The sequence below is a fragment of the Bos taurus genome, chromosome 25 (genome assembly GCF_002263795.3).
Source record: "Bos taurus isolate L1 Dominette 01449 registration number 42190680 breed Hereford chromosome 25, ARS-UCD2.0, whole genome shotgun sequence".
NCBI lineage: Eukaryota > Metazoa > Chordata > Mammalia > Artiodactyla > Bovidae > Bos > Bos taurus.
The window spans coordinates 20,513,845-20,539,884 of NC_037352.1; the positions used below are offsets into that span (position 1 = coordinate 20,513,845).

General features: G+C 43.5%; 1 protein-coding gene across 1 annotated transcript in view; it reads left to right on the forward strand.

The window, feature by feature from the left end:
• The window catches only part of HS3ST2 (heparan sulfate-glucosamine 3-sulfotransferase 2), a 117,017-nt gene that overhangs the window by 39,855 nt on the left and 51,122 nt on the right, over window positions 1–26,040 (forward strand). The window lies entirely within an intron of this gene.

The following is a 26,040-nucleotide window of genomic DNA, read 5'->3' on the forward strand; positions in this document are numbered from 1 at the left end:
ACCCCATGGACTGTAGCCTGCCAGGCTCCTCTGTCCATGGGATTTCCCAGGTAAGAACACTGGAGTTGGGTATCCATTTCCTTCTCCAGGGAATCTTTCCAACCCAGGGACTGAACCCGAGTCTTCTTCTTGGCAGACGGATTCTTTACCATGGAACCACTAGGAAAGCCCAGAGAACTTAATAGACTAACAATTATCAGTCAGTGGTGGTATTGATGGCTGGATTAGTTTGGATTATTATTCCCTAAATCCTCACTCCTGTGTCCCCTCCATCAGTGTTGGGTGGCCTGTGACTTGCTTTGCTCAAAAGGATGTTAGTGGAGGTATTGAATTGGCCAAAAAGTTTGTTCAGGTTTTTCCATAAGATGTAGAAAAATCCAAATGAACTTTATGGCCAACCCAATAACATGATCAGAGGTTTGAATGTGCTTGTGTCACTGGGAGTGCTCCCAGTGCTTCTATAACCAACAGTCCTTGAAGGAGGGGAGACACGCGGACTTAGACTCCTGCGCAGGTGAGTCCAGCCCAAGCTCAACCTGGGCCAGTGGTTTTCAACTAAAAGTGACTTTGCCCCTCAGGTAACATTTGGCAAAGACTGGAGACACAGCTAAGAGGAAGGTGCTATGGGGGTTTAGTGACTAGGGGCCAGGGATGCTGCTAAATGTCCCACAAAAGCCTAGGACAGCCTCCCATGACAAAGAATTATGTGGCCCAAAATTTCAGCGGTGCTGAGATTGAGAAAACTTGACTCCTAGCCTATCTGTAGACATGTGAGCAAAAATAAGTGATTGCTATTTGAAACCTCTAAGTTTAGGAGGAGGTTTTTAATACAGCATTACAGGGCTTCCCAGGTGGTATGCTGATAAAAAATCTGCCTGCCAATGAAGGAGCCTCAGGAGATGCGGGTTCGATCCCTGGGTCAGGAAGATTCCCTGGAGTAGGAAATGGCACCCCACTCAGGTATTCTTGCCTGGAAAATTCCGTGGACAGTGGAGTCCGGCGGGCTACAGTCCAGAGGGTGGTAAAGAGTTGGACACGACTGAGCAACACTATTACTCCATTATAGGTAATAAATGACAGATAGGATGGCAAATGAGAAAAGCATGTTTTACGGGGCAAGCTCATGAACGGTTCCTCCCAGCTAGGCTTTGTGATCTCCTTGCTGGGTCTGATCCCCAGGCGTTTGCCCTGACAAAGGGCAGTCCAGCAGATCAGCCTGGAATTTTACCTCCTGGGAAGAAAGGGACCACCTCAGACCCCTAAGATGCTTCCCTCAAGCTCCCCATCATCCTCTTTCTTGCCTCCTGAAGCCCTTAATGACTCTCTGCCTCACAAGGCCTGCCCCTTCCCCTCTCTGTCACATTCAATTTGTCTGAAGAATTTTCTCCAGCTGGTTATTAATGCTTGTTTTCTCTTGCAGAAAAACTTGGCTTTTCTCTCATCAGTCCAGGCTAGACTCTCCAGTCCTGATGAACATGTGCATTCAATGGTGACTCGTATCCCCAAGGAACTTAATACATTCTGGACTTTCTCAGAAAACACAAAAAGTGTTCCTTTTGGTCCCTATGTCCTTCAGGATCTTTTTATGTAATTTTGGTTTTCAGACTGAGAAAAGAATCAGGTTCTGACTAATGTGCACAAAAGAAATTATAGAAATGGACTTCCCTGGTGGCACAGTGGATAAGAATCTCCCTGCCAACACAAGGGACATGGGTTCAATCCCTGGCCCAGGGAGATTCCACATGCCTCAGAGCAACTAAGCCTGTGCTCCACAACTACTGAGCCCGCGTGCCTAGAGCCTGTGCTCTGCAGCAAGAGAAGCCACCACTGGCTGCACCTAGAGAAAGCCCATGCACAGAAGACCTAGTGCAATAATAAACAAAGTTTAAAACAAGAAATTATAGAAGCATTTTAACCCATTGGACATGCAGTTCTGTTCTTTACCAGTTCACCTTCCTCCTCTACTTAGAAGGGTTTTTTGTTTTTTTTTTAATTAATGTATAATTTGCATGCAGTAAAATGCACAGATCTGAAGGGTACAGTTTGATCAGTTTTTATATCTATATACACCAGTGTAACCACTACCCTGATCATGATCTAGAACATTCTGTCACCTCAGAATGTACCCTATGGACTTCCCTGGAAGTCCAGTGGTTAGTACTCTACGCTTCCACTGCAGGGGATGAGGGTTCAATCCCTGGTCAGGGAACTAAGATCCTGCATGCCATGCTGTGTGGCAAAAAGAGAGAGAAGGAGAAAACAAAATATTAGTACCCTTGTGCCCTGTTCCAGGCAATCACTACCCCCACAGAGGCTATGGCTATTCTTCCTTCTATCATCAAAGATTAATTTTACCTGTTCTTGAACTTCATAGAGGTGGAATCATACAGTGTGACATGCAGTATTTATTCACTGGTGTCTGGCCTCTTTCTGTTCATAATACTCTTATACATGTGGTTGAGTGTATTACTTAGAGGATTTTAAATAGCTTCATCCACACGGAAGAGGAAAGATTTGGTAGCATTTCTACCACTATTATTTCAGGAGTCCTTGAATGTGCAAAAGAGAAGATTAAGGGCTTCTGAAGAAGATGGACATCTAAGTCCTCCTCTTTCCCTCCATGCCTGTCAGGACGATCAACACAATAGGAGGGAAATCTACATTGGTTTTATCTCTTTATAATTTGTATTTTTTATTGAAGTATAGTTGATTTATAATGTTTCAGGTGTACAGCAAAGTAATTCAGTTGTATATATACATACACATATATATATATTTATTTATTTTCTAATTTTTTTTCCATCATAGGTTATAGAATATTGAATATAGTTCCCTGTGCTATGTAGTAGGTCCTTTTAATCTATTTTATATATAGTAGTGTGTGTCTGTTAATGCCAAGGCATTGGTTTTAGATATTAAGAATTTTGTTGTTCAGTTGCCCAGTCATATCCAACTCTTTGTGACCCTGTGGACTGCAGTACTCCAGGCCTCCTTGTCCCTCACCATCTCCTGAAGCCCAAGTGCATGACCATTGCACGGTGATGCCATCCAGCCATCTTATCCTCTGATGCCCTCTTCTCTTTCTGCCCTCACTCTTTCCAAGCATCAGGGGCTTTTCAAGTGAGTCAGCTCTTCACATCAGATGACCAAAATACTGGAGCTTCAGCATCAGCATCAGTTTTTCCAATGAGTATTCAGGGTTGATTTCCCTTAAGATTGACTGGTTTGATCTCCTTGCTGTCCAAGGGACTTTCAAGAGTCTTCTCCAGCACCACAGTTTGAAGGCATCAATTCTTTGGCATTCTGCCTTCTTTATGGTCCAGTTCTCACAACCATGACCACTGGGAAGACCATAGCCTTAACTATAGGGGTCTTTGTTGGCAGAGTCATGTCTCTGCTTTTCAACACACAGTCTAGGTTTATCATAGCTTTCCTGCCAAGAAGCAATTATCTTCTGATTTCATGGCTGCAGTCACCATCCACAGTGACTTTAGAGCCCAAGAAGAGGAAATCTGTCACTACTTCCACATTTTCCCCTTCTCTTTGCCATGAATAAAGGGGCCGGATGCCATAATCTTAGTTTTATTTTTAATGTTGAGTTTTAAGCTAGCTTTTTCACCCTCCTCCTTCACCCTCATCAAGAGGCTCTTTAATTCCTCTTTGCCTTCTGCCATTAGAGTGGTATCATCCACATATCTGAGGCTGTTGATGTTTCTCCCACCTATCTTGATTCCACCTTGTAATTCATCTAGCCTGGCATTTCTCATGATGTGCTCAGCATATAGGTTAAATAAACACAGTGACAGCAGACAGCCCTGTTGGACTCCTTTCTCAATCTTGAACCAATCTATTGTTCCATATGGGGTTCTAACTGGTGCTTCTTGACTTGCATACAGGTTTCTTAGGAGACAGGTAAGATGGTTGGGTATTACCATCTCTCTAAGAGCTTTCCACAGTTTTTTATGATCCACACAGTCAACGGCTTTAGCATAGTCAATGAAACAGAGGTAGATGTTTTTCTGGAATTCTCTTGCTTTCTCTATGATCCAGCAAATGTTGGCAATCTGATCTCTGATTCTTCTGCCTTTTTTAAGCTCAGCTTGAACATCTAGAAATTCTTGGTTCACATAATGCTAAAGCCTAGCATGCAAGATTTTAAGCATGGGAGATGAGTGCAATTGTCCAATGGTTAGAACATTCTTTAGTACTACCTTTCTTGGGAATTGGAATGAGGATTGACCTTTTCCAGCCCTGTGGCCACTGCTGGGTCTTTCAGATTAGCTGACATATTGAGCACAACACTTTGATAGCATCGTCCTTTAGAGTTTTGAATAGCTCTTCTGGAAATCCATCGCAGCCACAGCTTTATTAACAACAGTGCTTCCTGAGGCCCACTTGACTTCACACTCCAGTTCTGGAGTGGTTTACAGGCTCTGGTTTACTGAGCACACCATCACCATAATCCTGTTCATGAAGATCTTTCTTGTATAGTTCTTCCATGTATCCTTTCCATGTCTTCTTGATCTCTTCAGCATCTAGTAGGTCTCTACTGTTCTGTCTTTTATTGTGCCCGTCTTTGGGTCAAATAGTCCCATGATATTTCTGATTTTTCTGAAGAGATCTCTAGTCTTTCCCTTTCTGTTGTTTTCTTCTAGTTTTATGCACTGTTAATTGAAGAAGGCCTTCTTATCTCTCCTTGCTATTCTTTGGAATCTTAAGAATAGCTTCACCTATTTGTAGAAACTTCATGGGTTTCCTGCCAGATCGGTTACTGATAAAGCTGGTCTGAAGGAGCCTTGGAAGGCAGCCTCACTTTCCCCATCCTGAGAGGAGGGAAGACGCTATGGGCAGGCAGAGATCCCTAAAGCCAAAGCCCACGTGGTGGTTGACTTTCCTCCAAGACTGGAAGGCTGCCATGCACAGCAAAGTTCTATAGAGGGCATCTCCCTGCTGCTGGCAGCCAAAGCGGATAAAAATCCACCGAGACAGGGCAACCTCCAAGGCCTCCTGTCAGGTCGAGCTAGAAGCCTGGCACCCTAATTGGTCTAAGCAAGTTGACTGTTCTTGAATCAATTTTGGTAATTTATCTTTTCCTAGAAAAACTTCCACTGCATCCAACCTTTCAGTTTATAAGCACAGATGCGCATGGTCTCACAATTGTATTTTAAGTCAGCCAATGGTTGACTGGAGTATTATTTCAATAGAATGTGGCCATTGAACCCTTAGAGCCTTAAATAGCTGAAAATAGCTTCCCTTTTGCCACACATGGGGACAGCAGCTTGGCTGTGTTTATAGAAACCTGGGGTTGCAGGTTTTCAGAACCCCCAAAACTCGACATTGTCTTCTGTCTGATGCTGCAGAGGTGAAGTCTGAGGCCAGGCTGACTCGTCCTTTATAGATAAGCTTTTCCCCTGAATATTTGTAAAGTCATTTTCCTTAAAGTTAGAACTTTACTGGAATATACATCAGGGTTTTTCTGTGTTTTATTTTTTCTCCTGATACGATTTTTGCATTCTTTTGAAACACAGATTTGGTTTTTCTTTAACTCAAGAAACGTTTTCTCACATTGAACATTGCTTCTGTTACGTTTGCTTTGGCCTCTTGTTTGATCTCTGGGTTGGGAAGATCCCCTGGAGAAGGGAAAGGCTACCCACTCCAGTACTCCAGCCTGGAGAATTCCATGGACTGTATAGTCCATGGGGTCGCAAAGAGTCGGACATGACTGAGCGACTTTCACTTCACTCACAAATATGAGTTTTCTTGATGCCGTTTCACTGTGCCTGTCTTTAATATCTACCACCTTTCACAGTTTTCATCTCGATCCTCTTCCTCTGAATCCTTGGCAACTTTTTCACACTTGCCCTATTGTCGCCAAGTTGCTTTTCTGCATTGTTCATTTAGCTGTTACTGTGTCAGATGCACTTAAACTTTTTTATATTGGAATACAGTTGATTCACAATGTTGTGTTAGCTTCAGGTGTGCACAGATGCTCAGTCACTCAGTCATGTCTGATTCCGTGACACCAGGGACTGTAGCCCGCCAGGGTCCTCCATCCATGGAATTTTCCAGGCAAAAATACTGGAGTGGGTTGCCATTTCCTTCTCCAGGGGACCTTCCTGACCTAGGGATTGAACCTACATCTCCTGCATCTCCTGCATTGGCAGGAGGATTCTCTACCACTGTGCCACCTGGGAAGCCAGTTTCAGGTGTACAGCAAGTGATTTAAAGTATATATATATATATTCATATATCTATTCTTTTTCAGCTTCTTTTCCCATATAGATTACTACAGAATATTAAGTATAGTTCTCTGTGTTATACAGTAGGTCCTTGTTGATTATCTGTTTTATATATAGCAGTGTGGCTATACCAATCGCAACTCCCAATACATTCCTCCTCCCCACCTTCCCCCCTTGACAACCACAAGCCCATCTCGAAATCTGAGTCTTTTTCTCTTCTGTAAACAAGTTGGCCTGCATCATTTGTTTGGATTCCACATATAAGTAACATCATATGGAATTTGTCTTCGTCTGACTTCACTTAATACATAATCTCTAGGTCCATCCGTGTTGCTGCAAATGGTATTATTTCATCCTTTTTAATGGCTGAGCAATATTCCATCATGTGTATATATCACATCTTCTTTATCCATTCATTTTCCAATGGACATTTATCAAATGCATTTTTAAATGGTTTGATTTCCTTCTGTCTCTACACCAGAATCATTTTCATATCTTTTTATTTTCATCTTGTCTATGTTTTTATTTCATGATGTCTGCATTTTTCTTCAATTTTATTAAAAGTACAAAGCAAATGCTATTGGAATTTACTTCTATTTCCTTTGGTAAATCCCTTGCAAAAACATAATTGTGCTCTGTCCATTTATGATGGAGTTTTCATAGGCTTCAATACTTTTACCTTTTTATCATTTTTAATTCATGAGGGTTCTGTCCAAGTCTGGCATTTCCTCCCAAGCATAAGGCAGTTATTTCTCCTTATGATTTTCCTCCACATGGATCCCGAGCTGGAAGATTTTGTAGGTTCCTGGATTGAGTACCCTGAGGGGCAGAGAAGGAAGATGAGGCCACAGATGGTCCTAGCACTGCGCTGTGACTTCTCCACAATTAACCAGGCCACCAGCACAGGCTTCAAACACCCCAGATGTCCAGACCTCTCAAAACCAGTGAGGGGTATAAGGCTTAGGACTTTTTTGTGTGCGAGTGACATTAAAACAAACTCAGGCTGGCTTAAGCAAAAGAGAACTTTTTATCTCATATCACTGAAAAGTTCAAGGGTCATTTGGGCTTCAGATCTGGCTGGTACAAGGAAAACAATGCACCAGGCCTCTGTCTTTCCTCTGCTCTGCGTGCTGACTTCATTCTCAGGCTCCCTGCAGAGGCGTGTTCCCTGCTGCGGCTTCAGCCCTTGTATCCTCGCAATTCTGAATACACCAAAAAGAATATTTTCTTCTCTCCCAGCATTCCCAGGAAATGTCTGATTGTAGATTCATTGGCTTCAGTTGGATCACATGCTCACTTTTGAACCACTCATCACATCTAAGAGGTGGGATATTCCCATTTCTCAAGCAGGGTTTGGAATCCGCCCCATGCGAATCCTGCAAAAGAAACGTTGGGTTAGTGTTACTATAAAAAACAGTGACTGAATGGTAGTGGCACAAATAGATGCCGACTGTAGAAGACTTTTCCACTTAATTCTGTGAAACCACTCTCCTCCCTCAGAATGGTAAGTAGTGAACTGGCCCAGCAAGAGGGCGATGTACAATTGGGTAGATCGTGTACTGTACAACCATTCCACCTTTAAAGGATCCCAAGTCATATCATAGACATTATAGATCTGTGTAACTTTTATAGTTTCCCAACAGATAGAAGTATTGTTGCATAAAGATACCCTATTGGTTAGGTGTGCATGCTCAGTTGTGTCTCTTTGCAACCCCATGGATTGTAGCCCACCAGGCTCCTCTGCCCATGAGACTCTTGGGGCAAGAATACTAAAGTGGGTTGCCATTTCCCACGCCAAGGGAGCTTCCTGACCCAGGGATCAACCCCACATCTCCTGCATCTGCTGCAATGGCAAGCAGATTCTTTACTACTGTGCCAGCTGGGAAGCCCAAAGCTACCTTACAGGCTGACATCAAATGGTAGGCGTCGAGAGGTATAGTGTGCGCAGTGCTTCTTTCTACAAGCTGTAATTGCTTTCCTTAAGCTACTAGTCCTGGTGCAGTTTCTTTAGCTTATTTTTGCATGTTTAAGTATGTAAATCCTCAATCCTGTGTCATTTCCAGAAATAGAAATCCCATTGCTGATAACGGATTATTCTTGTTGCCTGGCCCTGAAACATATACCTTCCCTAAGAAACCAAAGCTTTTCCCATCCTTTAAAAAAAAATAAAATTAGTCGCTCAGTCATATCCTATTCTTTGTGACCCCCATGGACGGTAGCCCGCCAGGCTCCTCTGTCCATGGGATCCTTGAGGCAAGAATACTGGAGTGGGTTGCCATTCCCTTCTCCAGGGGATCTTCCTGATTCAGGGGTTGAACCCAGATCTCCTGCACTGCAGGCAGATTCTTTACTGTCTGAGTCACCAGGGAAGCTTCTCTTACTTCTTAGTTGTTGAGCACTTCTGGTGGTAAAGAGTGGTGGGAAATCCATTCTGGGGTAAGTGGATTAGGCTCTGGAAGAAAAGGAGAGGTTCATATCTACTTCCATCTGGTAGCCAATGTGTCATCAAGTCGGTAGTGACCTTAAAGTGCCCCAGAAAGCAGTAGTCCTGATTGTTCTCTGCCTTGGGCATGTCATGTCTCTCCTCTGGGCCTTTACATGAGGGAGCAGGGCTGGGTCATTTCTGAAGGTTTCTGCAGCTTTCAGCTGGTGCCCCAGGATGTCATTCGAATGGAAGATTAGAAACATTTCAACATATGCTACATAGTCTCAATAACAACCCTTTATTCAGTGATTCTGTATATGAGGCACTGCCCTAGGTATTTTATACCCTAGAATTAACTACATCCGGAGAAGGCAATGGCACCCCACTCCAGTACTCTTGCCTGGAAAATCCCATGGATGGAGGAGCCTGGTAGGCTGCAGTCCATGGGGTCGCTAAGAGTCGGACACGACTGAGTGACTTCACTTTCACTTTTCACTTTCCTGCATTGGAGAAGGAAATGGCAACCCACTCCAGTGTTCTTGCCTGGAGAATCCCAGGGACGGGGGAGCCTGGTGGGCTGCCGTCTATGGGGTCGCACAGAGTCGTACACGACTGAAGCGACTTAGCAGCAGCAGCAGCAACATTAACTACATCAGTTAATCCTTACAACTCTGCAGGTATGTATTACTATCACTTCCATTTTATTCTTCTTTATTTGGCTGCCTTGGGTCTTAGTTGCCACATGCAGGATCTTTCATTGCAGCACAGGGACTCTCTAGTTGTGGCACTTGGGCTCAGTTGCTCCACAGCATGTGGGACCCTAGTTCCCTGACCAGGGATCGAACCCATGTCCCCTGTATTGCAAGGCAGATTCTTAACCAGTGGACCACGAGAGAAATCCCTCAACCCCATTTTATAAGTGAGGAAAGTTAGGGAGATTGAATGACACCTGTTTGTATAATAAAAATTCAGTTTGTGCTCATACCCATGACTTTATGTGAGATTTCCTGAGTACAGTGATAAAAATAATATTGATTTTAATGACTGACACCTGTACAGCAAAAGTGGATGAGCATGAGACACAGATCAGACAGGGATGCATTCAGATTGGCTTTTGTTCCTTAATGCCTCTAACCATCAGCTCTTATTTTCTCTTCTGTAAAGTGGAGATGGTAACACTTGCCTCATGGTCAGGAGGATAAAAAGAGTCGATATGACCACTTGGCAATGATATAAGCTCTCAAGAACTGCTCCTCCTTGATTATTTACATGTTATTTACTTTTAACTTGGGTTTCCACAGTTGTAATTTTTCACATAAATGAATAGGAACTCTACTTGTTCCACATTTCTGGCGTCTTTCTGCATGTGTGTTATCCAGGCACCATTTTCTTTCTGCTAGCCTTTGCATGATTTCCCTTTAAGAAAGCCTTCTTGTTATTTCCACTGGAGCCTCTAGATGAGTATTTGAGATGATTTTAAAGCATAAACAGTGGAAAATGCGTTAATATCATTTCCTTTCCAGCCCCGTTTCAAATGAAAGGAAAATGCGTTTGGGGAAAAATTCACTTACAATTTTGGCCAGATGCCCAAACTCTCAAAAGGGCCTGACAAACAGAGCAAAGTTTAACTCTCTCTAAATAAAATCCCAATGTCTCTGATTCTGCACTGGGGAAAGCTCTTACAGCGACCCATTTGCTAATGATAGCCTGGACATCAATAATGGAATGTGAAAGACAATCTTCTAATCAATTTTTTTTTTTCTGCTGGTTTAGATTAAAGCACAGAAAATGCCCAAATGCTCCATCTGCTTCCTCTAAGATTTCTGGTGGGCTGAAGCCCAATTATGGCTGCCTTATCCATTTTTAATAATCTACTTATGATCATGCAAACACAGGGTGTGATTATACCCACGTCGGTTTCTGTTTCAGAGCTTCCATTTCCATCCATAATTAATAAGCCACTCGGTGCATCGGGGGGGAGCTGAAGGAGAGATGTGAGCAATTCGTAAGTAGGTAGGATAGCTTTTTCCATTGTCGTTCATTCATTCATTTTACAAACCTTTCCTGACATCTCCGGCGTGCTGGGCATGGGGCTAGACACCAAAGTTAGAAGAATAAGGTGCACTGGGCCCTCTCGAGCATGCGTGGGCTGTCAAGGAGGGTGTGTAAGCACCTGCATTCATGGTATGGATTGTGCTTATTTTTCCACCAGAAAATTCAGCCGATGAGACAACAAAATTCTTTGTTCTCAAATTATGAAGTATAGGATAATTAGATTACTATATTATTATAAATATAATTCTAAGAAGGCCTATTTTGGAATCAGTTTCTTCTGTTTCAGGGAGAGTCAGCTGTTCTGGGGAGGCAGTCAGTTTAGTGAGGAGACTAGAGTAGCTTTAAAGAGCTTTAAAGTCCCCCTCAGACAACCAGGGTTCAAGTCCCTGCCTTGTACTGTGTGACCTTAGACAAGCTCCTTTCCCTCTCTGAGCCTGTTTCTGCATTGCACAATGAGGGAAATGCCCTCCTTGCTGGACTTCTCTGCGATGATGTACATGAATTCATTGGATGGATTGTAAAGGACTGCTGCTGCTGCTGCTGCTGCTGCTAAGTCACTTCAGTTGTGTCCAACTCTGTGCGACCCCATAGACTGCAGCCCAGCCCATCAGGCTCCCCCGTCCCTGGGATTCTCCAGGCAAGAACACTGGAGTGGGTTGCCATTTCCTTCTCCAATGCATGAAAGTGAAAAGTGAAAGTGAAGTCGCTCAGCCGTGTCTGACTCTTAGCGACCCCATGGACTGCAGCCTACCAGGCTCCTCCATCCTTGGGGTTTTCTAGGCAAGAGTACTGGAGTGGGGTGCCATTGTCTTCTCTGTGTAAAGGGCTACTTCAGTATAATAAAGAAAACCCCAAATCTTGCCGATCAGAAATATGATAAACCCATTCTGTTCTTGGTTTCCAATTTTGCCTCTCTACCTAATGATCCCAGTCAAATATTACCCACACACAGGGAAGACCCTTCCTGACCCTTCACACTGCCTAGCACGGAGGGTTTTGTAACATTCACGGTACACGTTCTTGTTTTCAAACAATGCAGGCTGCCTCTAATAATTCTTAGCACAAAGGGGAATATGTGGGGAAAGACATTGGGAACTCATAAATTTGCACAAGGCTAGATAACTGAATTTAGTACATGTTCTGTGATTCTTTACTGAAAATGTAATTGAATCAGTAATTTACTGCTCATTCTCATGGTTGGTATTCCAGCTGCCAGATCTCCTGGCAGCCTTTCCGGGCTGCCTGCCCTCCTGCTTCAGAGACTTCCTTGTTGGGGCCAAAGTGGTCTTCTCCTGTCAAAGCTGACTTCCTTTTTTTTTTTTTTAATTGGAGAATAATTGTTTTACAATTATTGTAATTGTGTTGTGTTGGTCTTTGCCATACAACAACGTGAATCAGCCATAAGTACACATATGTCACCTCCCTCCTGAACCTCTTCCCCACCCCCACCCCTCTAGGTCATCACAGAGCATTGGGCTGAGCTCCCTGTGTCATATAGCAACTTCCCATTAGCGGTGTGTTTTACATATGGTAATGTACGTGTTTCAATGCTACTCTCTCAATTCATCCCACTCTCTCCTTCCTCTGTTGTGTCCACAAGTCTATTGCCTACGTCTGGGTCTCTATTCCTGCCTTGCAGATACCTTGCAGCACCGTTTTTCTAGATTCTGTAAACATGCGTTAATATACCATGTTTGTTTTCTCTTTCTGACTTACTTCAGTCTGTGTAACAGGCTCTAGGTTCATCCACCTCGCTACAACTGCAGAATTGGCTTAGTCCAACTTAGAGGAAGTCTCTACTTCCCTTCAAAATTCCCACTGCCAGTCTTGATGGAAAACTCCAGCAATCTGTAGCCTGTGATTTATGGCTGCATTAAACCTACAAACATTAATCTCTGGCAGAAACTGAGCAGTCCCAAGTGAAATGGCAGAAACCAAATACTTTATTTCCAAGGAAGGAGACTTACTTTCCACTGGTCGGAAGGTTTCTTAGGGGAGGGGTGGTTGGCCTAAGGTGGGCAGGTGGAGAGTGAGTCTCCAGGTGATTGCAGACCTGGAGAGTTTTGATGATGTGCCCCAGATCCTTCCAGCCTCCTCCCCACCCCAACAGCCCACCACAGGGCTCGTCCTTAAATGTCCAGCACACCTGCCTCAAGCCCTTCACACTTGCTGTTTGTACTGGAATGCTCTGCCCAGTTAGCCACGTGACTTGCTTCCCTCTTTCGCTCAAATCTCTATTTCACTGTGAGCGAGACTCCCCCTGAACATTACTTAAAATTACATCCACCCCACCCCATGCACATCAGAACTCCCCATCCTGCTTCCATACTTTATTTTCTTCATAGCAATTATGACTTTATACTATATAATTTACTCTGGGGGAGTCTCTCTCTCCCTTTAGGCAGGAATTACCATCAGTTTTGTTCATTGCTGTCCTTAGCACCTAGAACCACCCCTGGCACATTGTAGGCTCCCAGTAAATATTTGTGGAAGGAATGGGTGAAACAGCCCTAGTTTTGTCCTGGGCTTTGGATGTGCATGTTGCTTTTCTGGCCCCCAGAACTCCAGCCCACTCTGGGGCCCCATCAGTGACACGAGGCTTGTAGACACCCTTCTCCTCACCCTTGTCTCAGCTTGTGGCTGAACCCAGTTGGCTGCTGCTGCTGAACATGTTGACACCTGTACCTGCTGGGCAGGTGGTTTTTGTTTCAGAGGGGCCTGAGTTGTGCCCTGGGATGTCTGGGAGGTGAGGTGACAGGGAAACTGGGATCCTCAGAGCAGCCTCGGTCCTCTGTCTTGGTAGTAGATAGGCATCTGCACCATCATCCGAATACGAGTTTGTTTTTAGTCCAGAGCTGGGGACGGAGCCTCCTTCCCGGAGTCGTGGGTCAATGGAACTTAATAAAATACAAAACTCCTACCATGGCCTCCAAGATCTTGGTTACTGTTGATTTCTGTGGCCCCTGGCTCATACAGCCCTCACTAGAGCCACAGGGGTCCCCTCTGCTTCCTGAACCCCCTGAGCTCCTTTCCTGCCTCAGGGCCTTTGCACTTGATTCCTAGAGTGAGCTCTCTGCTCCCCAGTCCTGATTCCCTCCCATCATTCAGACCAGAGGCCAGTATATCCATTGGAGAGGCCTTTCTAAAGTAGCCTCTCCTGTCTGTGTGTTTTCTTCATGACATGTTTCACTTACTTGTTTAATTTCCATGACTTGTCTCCCCATCCCTACCTTGGGAATGTGAGCTCTATGGAGTGGGCTGGGAGATGGGGGGAGTTCATTTATGACTGTAGCTTCAATACCTACCATAGCACCCTGCACTTAATTGGTCCTCAGTAAACAACCAGTCCATCCTAAAGGAGATCAGTCCTGAGTGTTCATTGAAAGGACTGATGTTGAAGCTGAAACTCCAATACTTTGGCCACCTGATGCGAAGAGCTGACTCATTTGAAAAGACCCTGATGTTGGGAAAGATTGAAGGCAGGAGGAGAAGGGGATGACAGAGGATGAGATGGTTGGACGGCAACTCAATGGACATGAGTTTGGGTAAACTCCAGGAGTTGGTGATGGACAGGGAGGCCTGGCATGCTGTGGTTCATGGGGTCGCAAAGAGTCGGACATGACTGAGTGACTGAACTGAACTGAAACATTCATCAAATGAATAAATGAACGAATGCACCAGCAGGCCTACTAGGCATTCTTGTCTTAGGATCTAAGGGTAACTGGTGTGGCTGTGTTTCTCATTCGTGAGGCAGGATTCTCCTTAGTGTCTTTGAAGAGAGTCAGTAGCAACAGTTGCAGACTGGTCGGATGTGGAGCTAGACGCAGCCTGCGGATTTGTTGAAGGGGGTTGATTGGCCTCCTGCAGTGCTTTAAAGGCAGAATACCCAGGCACCTGTTATTCTTGTAATCCTAGCTGTTTAGCACCAGTTGTCTTACACTCTTCCCATCTCACACATCTCTGTTACCTGCCTGGCTGCTGCAGCATTTGAGCTTACCTACCCTAGACTGTTGGATCATTTTGGACAAAGAACTCAAGACACCTATTCTGGTTTCTACAGCTGTCCTCATGGATCCGAGTCTGTTCTCAGGAAGCTGGCTGGGGAACCAGTCTTCTTACGTGTCTCTGATGTACCTGGGCTTGGGGTTCAGGGGATAGCAAGGTATAGCTGCTGGCTTTCATCTTTAAAGGAGTTAAGCAAGGCTGACAGCTGAGAAGTAAATCTCTTTACTTTGTAAAGAGGTTTGGAACATCTCTTTACTTTGTAAAGTAAAGGGTTGGAACATCTCCTATGGGGATGCAAGAGGCAGCTCACGAGAGCAGGAAATGGGTCTGTTTTGTTCCATACTAATATCCTCTGCACGTAGCACAGCTTGGAAAACAGTGGATGCTGAGGAAATACTCAAGTACAATTTTTTAAATGGCCCTGGCTAAAATGACAGTGCTTCCTTTTGAATTTACAGTATCCCCATTTAGCTAGGTTTTATTACTTTCCCCATCAGCTTGGTAAGAAAAGCAGGGAAAGCAGATGATGCTGTTTTCTGTGTCCTGGGATGCCTTAAAAGATGCAGTGGGACAAAAGTAACAGTGTATGTGGGTGGTCCAATAAAATATTCAACATACCTGCCAATACCAGTGTATCCTGAGAATTTCCTGGTGCACGCTTCCTACTCTCATCAACTTGAAGTTGACAGGTGACAGCTCACTTGGGGCAGAAGGCCTTTGGGCCCTCAAGATGAAGGTGTGTTGTCAAGGCTTCTGCAATGTATTAACCACTCATCCCCACCACAGGAATCCCAAGATCTCTGCGCCGCTGTCTGGCTTTGTCAGTCACAGCTGTGCTCTTTGCATCTCTGTCCCCACGTCCACTTCCAGGTCTCACACATCCTGCATGTCCAGCCCCCTTCCCCATGGTAATTAGTTCAGGGTATCAGCTGAACCATTAGTGTCTGTGGCAGGAATTTCCTGCCAGAGTCATCAGGACAATTTCATTTTTCTACTGAACTTGCTGGGCTGATTGGATGCCTGGCCCTGGCACATGGATAAGACTATCGGGGAGTCGTGACTGGGAGGAGCAGACAGGGGGCAAACTCGGGACATCATCTGAACCCTCAGATCCAGCAGGGTCTGTGTGTTTCCATTTTGTGGCAAAAAATTCACTCTTCATTTGAACCCTTTTGGTTTTGGTTTCTGTCGAGCTTGGCAGGGTTCCTCACTCATCAGAAAGCCCCCCTCATCAGAGCTCATGTGACCAGGTTTTAAGACTTTGTTACAAATACACATTTGTTACCTGGAGCACAGGGTGCTGGACAGTGAGGAGGGTCAACAAAAGGCCATAAGAGAAACTGAAACAGAAGTTAATTACTCACCAGTCCTGGAGGAAGTACGTGGTACACCTCCAAGGGCCACATGGGGAAGTCAAGGTAGGGTTCAGGCAGAGAAACAGATAGGACCTGGGAAATATGCCTCTTTTACGGGCTACATGTGGAGTAATTTGAGGTTCCTGGAGAAGGAAATGGCAACCCACTCCAGTGTTCTTGCCTGGAGAATCCCAGGGACGGGGGAGCCTGGTGGGCTGCCGTCTATGGGGTTGCACAGAGTTGGACACGACTAAAGCAACTTAGCAGCAGCAGCAGCAGGCTAAGGCCAGACGGTCAATGTGAAGTAGAAAGAGTGCGATTTTGAAAAGTTCCACATGTGTCTTATATAAGGGGCATACAAGCGAAAGGCCTTGAGAAGGGTGAGGGGCTGTTGGTGAAGTCATACGAGGAGCTTACATTTGTTTATGACTCTATGAGCTTTTATCTGGGACACATGCTTGCATGTGGAGTCTAGTGTCAGATTAAGGCCCCCACTGGTCACTTGACCAAACAAAATGAATGTCAACCAAGGCAGCAATACCATGGAGTAGCTTAACCAAACTCTCAATACCAGACTGTAAATATATAGCACAAACGTTCTTTTAGTAAATCAGGTGGAAGTTGAAATCTCTTAAGATAACCCATAAACTTAAAAAGTAAGATGATAAGGGGCTTCCCTGGTTATTCAGTGGTTAAGAGTCCATGCTCAATGCAGGGGGCCCAGGTTTGATCCCTGTTTAAGGAACTAGATCCCACATGCTACATACAACTAAGAGGTTGCCTGCCACAGCTAGAGATCCTGCATACCTCAACAAAAATCGAAGATCCTGCATGCTGAAACTAAGACTTTGTGCAGCCAAATAAATAAGTAAATAAATAAATATCACCCCCAAAAGTAAGAATATAGAGGGACTGACCACCATCTGATTCACACTGTCCCTTCAGCCGAGGCCACACCAACATGCCCAACATATAATTTCTGTACTTCTGGAGGTGGTGATGTGGTGGTTGTTGGACTCAGTGATCGTCTGAATCAAGCATCATCCGGCTGAAAAGAGCAGAAACATTCAAAATAAGTAAAGCAGAAAAAGGTGATTTATTATAAAGTTATAGGTATATTTCATGGAACCAAATATAGGCAAGATGACAGGACCTCAAGAAGAACTGTAGCCAGAAACTAAGGCAGTAATTATCTATTCAAGCAAATGGCAGACATTAACTAATATGTGTGATTCTCAGTTTCAGGTTCCCAGGATTGCTTAACGTTAGCTGTAGTTTGAGACAAGTGTCTCTGTACCTGGTCCAGTCCAGATTAGGAGATCAGGCTATTCATTACCAGCATGGCTGCAGGGGCCACTGCTCTAAGTGAAGGGGTTGCTTGCAGAAAGGGAGATGTAGATGAGCAGACAGCCCTGGGTATATCCATTCTAGTGACTGACTACATACAGATAACACATTTACTACTTCTTCTAGAGGCATGGCTCTCAATACACTATGCTTAATAAGTAAACCCAAGTGCTGCTTTTTTAAAGAAATGCAAAATAGATCTCTGGATAGGTAAGTTGGGGGTAAGGGGAGAAAACTTGCATGCACAATATCAGAAAGATAAAACAGCAGATTTTAAAATATTGTATTTAAAATATACATATTTTACTTATTAAAAGGTAAAACCTAGTTTGAGCAAATGGTTTTCTAGGGAAGAAAATTGGCTCAGGAAGATGGAGAAAAACTGAAAACACTAACAACCATGTAATGTATTTGAAAATAATGTCTCCCCAATAGTTTCTAGACCAAAGAGATTCCATGTATGAGTTAAATAAAATCTTCAAGGAACTTGAAAATTTATGCTATTCTAGATGTATAAAAATATAATGTTTATTTTACTAACAAGCAACTGGATTTCGCTGATACCAAATTCTGAGCACAAATGCAGAAAACCTGAATGATAAAGGAACAAATAATATCCAGCTAAATTAACACAAAGAAATATATACCTATAGAATTTGTTAGGGGGTACTTATTGTAGCCAGAGAAGGCAAAGACACCCCACTCCAGTACCTTTGCCTGGAAAATCCCATGGATGCAGGAGCCTGGTGGGCTGCAGTCCATGGGGTTGCTAACAGTTGAACATGGCTGAGCGACTTCACTTTCACTTTTCACTTTCATGCCTTGGAGAAGGAAATGGCAACCCACTCCAGCGTTCTTGCCTGGAGAATCCCAGGGACAGGGGAGCCTGGTGGGCTGCCGTCTATGGGGTCGCACAGAGTCAGACACGACTGAAGTGACTTAGCAGCAGCAGCAGCAATTTATTGTAGCCAAATAGAATTTCTTCCAAGAATTCCAGGAATGGTTTATTAGGATGCTTCATAATACAATTAAAGCACTCTAGTGGGTAAAAAGAAAGAAAAATTCACAATCAGCTGGATGGCTTTTAAATTAGGCTTTCATGGAAATCAGTGTCATTTCTGAAAACAAAATATTAGATTAGGACTAGTGGATAGTGTTTTTTATTTATCTGACTAGATTTCTACATTTTTATTAAGTGGCATTTAAAGCCCACAGCAGTTATTTACTATTGTTCTGGCAGGTATAGCCAATGCAATAAGACAAGAAAAAAATGAAACTAGACACAGATTCTGAGAAGAAGTCACCTTGTTTCATGATTAGCAGATGGTGGTATTGTCTGCCTACAAAACCAGAGAATCAATCGACAGTCTAGGAACTAATAAGAAGGTTTCAAAGAGTTTGGCTGAGGGGAAGATACCTACACACACACACACACACACACACACACAACAACCAGTTAAGAATATTGTGTATTGTGTATTTTTCCACAGGGAGGAAGGTTGTTTATGACAGAAATAAAATGCTAAGTACTTAAATAAACACCCAGAAAGAATGGGTATGAAGTATCAAACTTTACTAGATAATGTAAGCCAAGACCTAAATGATGGAGGGCATGGCATATACCTGGTTGTCAACTCTCCTCAAATTAATCTCTTCCTTTCATTCAATTAAATGGAGACACCAATAAAAAGAAAAATCTTGACTTTTAAGGTTCATCTGGAGATTGATGAGAACACTGGAGAAAATTTTGAATTGGAGAATAAGATTGTATTAAAATATAATGTAAACTTATAATAATTAAAAGTATAGTACTGCTATAAGAAAGATCAATGAAGTAGAATAAAAAATCCATAAAATATTTGAGCTTGTTATATAATAATGTGACACTTGAATCAGTGGGAAAGACTTATTTCAGTTCAGTTCAGTAGCTCAGTCGTGTCCAACTCTTTGCGACCCCATGAATTGCAGCACTCCAGGCCTCCCTATCCATCACCATCTCCCAGAGTTCACTCAAACTCATGTCCATCAAGTCAGTGATGCCATCCAGCCATCTCATCCTCTGTCGTCCCCTTCTCCTCCTGCCCCCAATCCCTCCCAGCATCAGTCTTTTCCAATGAGTCAACTCTTCACATGAGGTGGCCAAAGTACTGGAGTTTCAGCTTTAGCATCATTCCTTCCAAAGAAATCCCAGGGCTGATCTCCACTTTCACTGTCATCAAGAGGCTTTTTAGTTCCTCTTCACATTCTGCCATAAGGGTGGTGTCATCTGCATATCTGAGGTTATTGATATTTCTCCCAGCAATCTTGATTCCAGCTTGTGCTTCTTCCAGCCCAGCGTTTCTCATGATGTACTCTGCATAGAAGTTAAATAAGCAGGGTGACAATGTATGGCCTGACGTACTCCTTTTCCTATTTGGAACCAGTCTGTTGTTCCATGTTCAGTTCTAACTGTTGCTTCCTGACCTGCATACAGGTTTCTCAAGAGGCTTATTTAAGAAATGGTATTGGGATAACTGGGTAGCCATTTGGAAGATAGTTCTTCCCTCACATATATCAAAATGTCTTAACATGCTTACAGAGTTAAATGCTAAAAATAAAACCACTGTATGGCTATGGAATGGTCAGAATTTTCTTGGCATGACACCAAGACAGAAAACATAAAGGAAAGTATTAAGAGAGTGGACTATATAAAAATTAAGAGCATTTGTACACTAAAAAAATTATAAAAGTGAAGAAGTTAAAGTAGATTATGATATGTGTAACACAAATAATCAAGCATTAACTCTCCTTAATTTGTAAAGTGGAGAGTGAAAAAGTTGGCTTAAAGCTCAACATTCAGAAAACGAAGATCATGGCATCCGGTCCCACCACTTCATGGGAAATAGATGGGGAAACAGTGGAAACAGTGTCAGACTTTATTTTTCTGGGCTCCAAAATCACTACAGATGGTGACTGCAGCCATGAAATTAAAAGACGCTTACTCCTTGGAAGGAAAGTTATGACCAACCTAGATAGCATTTTCAAAAGCAGAGACATTACTTTGCCAACAAAGGTTCATCTAGTCAAGGCTATGGTTTTTCCTGTGGTCATGTATGGATGTGAGAGTTGGACTGTGAAGAAGGCTGAGCACCAAAGAATTGATGCTTTTGAACTGTGGTGTTGGAGAAGACTCTTGAGAGTCCCTTGGACTGCAAGGAGATCCAACCAGTCTATTCTGAAGGAGATCAGCCCTGGGATTTCTTTGGAAGGAATGATGCTAAAGCTGAAACTCCAGTACTTTGGCCACCTCATGCAAAGAGTTGACTCATTGGAAAAGACTCTAATGCTGGGAGAGATTGGGGGCAGGAGGAGAAGGGGACAACAGAGGATGAGATGGCTGGGTGGCATCACTGACTCGATGGACATGAGTCTGAGTGAACTCCGGGAGTTGGTGATGGACAGGGAGGCCTGGGGTGCTGCGATTCATGGGGTCACAAAGAGTCGGACACGACTGAGCAACTGATCTGATCTGATCTGATAACATATAAATAATGAAGAGACAGACACTCTAATAACAAATTGGGCAGTGAGCATGAAAAAACAATGTGTAAAGCAGAAATTCAAATGGACAATCTACAAATGAAAGAAAAGTGTTCAACTCAGTAGCACTTTGTGGAAAAAAAATAAAGTAAAATAGTGATAGTACTTTTTCACTGATGAAATTAGGAAATGTGAAAATATCCTCCTGAGGTAGTATTATGACTGTCAATTGATCTGATTGTTCTGGAAGAAAACTCAGCTATTTGCTGAAAAGTCTTAGATTCAGTCGCATTCAGAAACTGCTTTTGAGAAAACAAATTCAAGGAAATAAAAGGTAGATGCATATTTAACTTCAAAGATATTTAATATAGTTTTGTTTGAATATTTTAAAATGCAAACAAACAAGTATCCAATATTGGAGATGAGTATGGAATACTATACAACTAAGAAATGAAGTATATAAATGTAAGCTGTTATCATGGAATATTATCCATCATATTGTTGTTCAGTTGCTAAGTTGTGTCTGACTCTTTGTGACCCCATGGATGGCAGCACGCCAGGCTTCCATGTCCTTCATATATTAACAAGTTCTGGAAAGTTATAGAACATCACATCAATTTAGTGTAATTCTGTTTACTTTTTGAAAATCTACACACAAAATCATACAAATAGAAACGTAGAAAGTCTGAAGAATATGTAACACATTGTTAATAATGTTCATTTCTGCATGGTGGGATTTTACAGGATCTTTGTTTTTTCCTTCTTACTTATCTGATGTGTTATTTCCATGTAAGTCAGCCAGACAATGCAAAGTCAGGATATATTTTACAGTCAGCAGCAGTTAAGTTTCAGATCCATTTCTGAGCCTGGGCCATACCCAGGACTGTTGTTAATCTAAAGATGAATTCATCCACAACTGTGCTCTGTCTTACAATCCCGGGCATTGATTTGTTTCTTTTTGGAGTTAATTTTGCTGCTGCAGCATTCTGAGGTCTCATGAGCTGGGGGTGCCTATTTAACTAGCAGTCCTCTGTGTCCCTTGCTAGATTTATTCAGCAGTTTATCTGGTGCTTTTCCTAATTAAATAAAACCCATAATTTCATTTTTAAAATACATGAGCCCATTAGTGTCAGTAATTAGACATTAACAAGTATGAAGATGGCCCATTAATGAAACAGCAGTTTTAGGAGGCTCCATTGGTACAATCTTCAGGGGGAATCACTTATAAATGCTGTCCCCTGAGGATTTTTGATGGACCTGTTTGTGATCATCTGAACAGCAGTGGGATTCACAATGAAATTAACATTTTCCTGACAGGTATTACACAGCGAGACCTGTAGCTGGGATTTATGTTGTTGTAAGAGCAGAGACTTTGGAAGGACTGATACTAAAGCTGAAACTCCAATACTTTGGCCACCTCATGCAAAGAGTTGACTCATTGGAAAAGACTCTGAGGCTGGGAGGGATTGGGGGCAGGAGGAGAAGGGGACGACAGAGGATGAGATGGCTGGATGGCATCACCAGCTCGATGGACATGAGTTTGTGTAACCTCTGGGAGTTGGTGATGGACAGGGAGGCCTGGCGTGCTGCGATTCATGGGGTCGCAAAGAGTCGGACACAACTGAGCGACTGAACTGAACTGAACTGAACTGGAGAGCAGACAGAAGCCCAGTGAAGCTGGAGAAGGGGGTCTCTGTAGAACTAGCCCTCTAAAGCAGGGCTGATTCTGACTTTGCCTTCTGTCAGAGACCTCCCTCATCAGCCTTGCTGGACAAATCTTTGAGGAGAAAGTCTTCATCACATTCAGGAAGCCACATGGTATTATATAGAAAGGTTAGCATTAGAGAGCTGTGGATTCAAACCCAGCTCTGCCACTTTCTAGCTCTGTAATCTTGGGAGGTTATTGCAAATTACCTTAGCCTACCCAAGACTCAGTTTCCTGATACAAGATTATAGGGCATGCCTAAGCCAAAACCCCAAGATCTTCAACCTTTTAAAAATTGAAGCCAGAGGAATAAAAGGAGCCCTTTTATACCAGATGTGGTCTGGATCAGGTTGAAGGCAAGGTCTTAGTCTCAACCTTATTTGGGTTACTGACGTTTGGAAAAAAACTTGGATAAAATTAGCTAATGTATATTGAATGCTTACTATGAAGTATTTTACAAATATAGCCTTCAATTCTTGAAACCAAGGTAGGCATGGTTATTAATATCCCTGAGTTTACAGGTGAGGAAAGTGAAAGGAAAGTGAAAGTCACTCAGTCGTGTCCAACTCTATACAGTCCAGGGAATCCTCCAGGCCAAAATACTGGAGTGGGTAGCCTTTCCCTTCTCCAGGGGATCTTCCCAACCCAAGGATCAAACCCAGGTCTCCTGCATTCCAGGTGGATTCTTTACCAGCTGAGCCACAATGGAAGCCCACAGGGGAGGATACTAAGGTGTAAAAGCTTGTGTGGGGTTACAGAGAGAGTAAGGAGCTCATGTAGAATTTGAGTTCAGGCCATCTGACTGCAGTTTGCAATCCCTGGAATGTACTGTCCTATGCTGACCCTCCCAGATATATACAGTACACAGAACAGCGTTGTGTAGACAGTTTCAAGGGATCCATGGGGTCCAGCAAAGCCCACCAGGAACGCCTAATAAACTTGTAATGGCAGTAATAATCAAGAATTTGGGGATTTGGATGTATCCAGTCTGACCACTTCTCACCCTCTTTTGCCAAGCCACCATTATCTCTTCTGTGAATGACTGTCGGTAGCCTCAACTGATTCATGCTTTGGCCCTTTGCTCCCGTCTGTCTGTTTCTAGCACTGTAGCCTGTGAGATCTGCTCGAACATAAGTCAGGTTAGGTTACTGCTCTGCTTCTCAAAGTCCTGCTGTGGCCTCCCGTGTCCTACATCCAGCCTTTTCTGCTCTGTCCCTCGGACCTCCTCCCCTGCTATTCTGTCCCAGCAGCATGGCTTCTCACTGTTCCAGGCGCAGTGCCACCTCAGGGATCATGCACCTGTGTGTGCCCCACCTGGAATGCTTTCTCCTCCAAGAGCCTCGTGCCCCCTCCGTCTCCTGAGTAAAGCCATCCCCAGACACTCTTTGTAAAATTTTAACCTCCTCGACCCTTCATCATCCATGTCTCTGCTTTATCTTTTCTCCTTAGCACTTACCTTCTCTAACATGCTGTTTTGCGTATTCATCTTGTTTATTGTCCGCCTCCCCACCATGATACAATCTCTGTGAAGGCAGGGATTTGTGTCTCTTTTGTTCAGTCTACCTTTGGACTCTGGAATGGTGTCCTGCACACAGTAGGTGCTCACCAAACACTTGATGAATAAATGAACCCAATCCAATATCCTTCCACCCATAGGGGGCTGGGTTTTCAAGGCAAAGTCCCCCAAGGAAGCCAGCAAGACTTTTACATTGAGAGCAGCCACTATCAGCAATAGTCGTGGGCTAGAAACCTGTGTGCCTAGACTCTGATGCTGGCAGGGGCAAGGATTCACTTCCAGATCCAGACTAGGCTCACCTGGGAGGGGCAGAGAGGCCTGGAATAGCCCTGCAAGGAACTGACCAGGCATATAGACATTTTGTTGGGCACCAGTGGAATGATTGCAGATAGTGCCTGTACTTCTCCAGACAGTGTGTTTATTGTTGATGGAAACGAGATCTGTAGACTATTGTAGATACCCAAAGAGCCGGTAGCACACCAGACTCTCTGAGATGAAAATTTCAGAACTTTGCTTGTAAATCTGCTCTCTGCACACAAATGGGACAGTCTTGTGATTTGTCAACTGAGTATTAGGATGTCAAGTGGCAGCCCTGGAGATAAACCCAAGCGAAGGACTATTTAATAATCCACCCTTCACTTCACTTATCGACCTTAAAAATGATTATTCCAGACTTATTTTCCAGGAGATAAGTTCCCCCTTAAGCTCATTCTGGTTTTTATTGTCATTTACCCTGAGTTTTATCTCCTCTACCAAATATAGCAAATGCTACTCTTGGGCAATATTTGGCTCAAAGAAATTTTGTTTGGCTCACATGTTTTGGGAGGAAAAAAAATGTTTATTGGGTTCCAGCTTAAAAAATGAAAACACATGAAAAAAATTAAATCTCTGGCTTGTCTTGAAAAATGGGAAAGTTAAGGAACAGTGGACCCATATTCCTGCTTGCTAACAATCAGCTGGGGAAAATGATTTCCTTTTTACATGAGATGTGGAGCCAAGGGTTCCCCACCAGCCTTCCCAGCCCAGTGACTCACCAGTTACTGGCCTGATCCATGGAAGTGCCTGAACTGGCAACTCTAGGACCCTCCACTGGGCAGGAGGCTGCGGATGGAGGAGGGGATAGCTCTGGACCCCAGAGTATAAGATTCTCCCGAACTTCATCCCAAAGAATCTACAACATGGACTTGCAAGGCAATCTGCTTCCCTGCCTAGTGTTGGTTAGTTTCTTAGAGGCAAAATTAGCAGGCATTATTTGTATAATGACTTCCAGACTTTCAGGCATTAATACTGAACAACCGGGCTAAAATGAGCTCTTGAGGCAGGAGACCTCTTGTCAAGTCGACCACTCATCAGATGTGTAGCCATGCACGTTTCTTAAGCTCTCCATGCCTCAGTTTCGTCATCTATACTGTGATGGTGACAGTAGTTCCTACCCCACTGGGTTAGAATTGAGGATTAAATTTTTTATGTAAAGCACTCAGAAAAGGACCTGGCACCTAAGTAGTGGTCAACAAAGGCTCACTGGAATGGGGATTCTGTGCTATCAGAAAAACCCTCAAAGTTTGAATTGGCAGAGCAGATTTCAAACCCTGGCTCCTCCACTCCCAGGGAGAACATGCCTCTTCTCTGAGCCTGGGCTTCATAACTTGCAGAAGCAGAATCCATCTTATAGGTTATTAAGTGGGCAGGGAAGGAGGGTAGCAAATGAAACTGAGAATGTTTAAGACATCAAGTTCAAAGCCTGGCACATGGTAGGCATGTCAGTGTCCATTAAATCCTATGTTACTTTAATGGTGAGTTTCTTGGACCATTTTTACTTATTGCAACATACATTCAACTAAAACTTTTGGGAGACAGATAAACTAGACTGGAAG